This window comes from Aptenodytes forsteri, unplaced genomic scaffold (assembly GCF_000699145.1).
Source record: "Aptenodytes forsteri isolate BGI_AS27 unplaced genomic scaffold, ASM69914v1 Scaffold533, whole genome shotgun sequence".
Classification (NCBI taxonomy): domain Eukaryota; kingdom Metazoa; phylum Chordata; class Aves; order Sphenisciformes; family Spheniscidae; genus Aptenodytes; species Aptenodytes forsteri.
The window spans coordinates 7971-8827 of NW_008795482.1; the positions used below are offsets into that span (position 1 = coordinate 7971).

General features: G+C 69.5%; 1 long non-coding RNA gene across 1 annotated transcript; it reads right to left on the minus strand.

Moving 5' to 3' along the window:
- On the minus strand, positions 1-447 carry LOC103900579. The gene is made up of 3 exons (XR_657677.1): positions 349-447; positions 219-273; positions 1-55 (listed from the first exon to the last, which is right to left on the minus strand). It is a non-coding gene; the product is annotated as an uncharacterized LOC103900579 (long non-coding RNA).
- Between the last annotated feature and the right edge of the window lie 410 nt (positions 448-857).

An 857-nucleotide genomic window follows, 5' to 3' on the forward strand; every position in this document is an offset into this window, starting at 1 on the left:
TGTAGGGGATGCGGGTTCTCTTCTCCTTCTTGGTGTCCTCTACCTGGTGCTTGTACTGGGGGCGAGACAAGGGCTGCCGCAATGCTGCTGTGACCCCCCCACACCGGGAACCGGGGCACCCCCCAGCCCGGCCCCTCCCTCGCAGCCGCCCCTTTTCCTCCCGAGAGCCAGCTCGACGCGCGACGCCCGGCGGAAAAGCCCCCCGGGCCCCGTCCTACCTGCTCATCCAGGCTGATGTCGCTGCTGGTGCCGCTGATGTTGCTGCCGGTGCGCCTGGCGGGGGAGGAGAGGGGCAGAATCAGTCCCGAACCGGGCGTGGGGGGACAGCCCCCGCGCCCCGGCACTCACTTGTGGCCCATGCTCTCTGGCACGGTGATGATCTCCGGGGCGTCGAAGAACTCGTTGTCGTCGTCCTCGTCGCTCAGGTCTCCCTTCGCAGGGCAGCACGGATCTGGGGAGGGGACAGGGCGGTTGAGGCAGGGAGTTCGAGGTTCCTCCCCGGTTTCTCCCCCAGCGGGTACCGGAGGGTCCCCCCGTCACCCCCAGCCAGGCGAGGGGTCACGCGCCACCTCTGCCGCGCTGAGGGGCGAAAAGAGAAGGCTTTAGGAGGAGCGGGGGCAAAGGGGGCAGCAAGCTGTAGGCACCGCAGCCGCCAGCCGCTCGCAGGAGAGACCGGACAGAGCCATCGCTCGGGGCTCAGCGTCAGCGAGGAAGCCGAGCCCGGCTCAGGAAAAGGACTGGAAGCGGCTGGGGGTCAACCCCAGGCACAGCGCCGTCGGCTTCCCCTATCCCCGTCCCGCACCATCGGCTCCGTCTCACGCCAAACCACCCCCCCCTTCCCCCCCCCCCCACCCCAC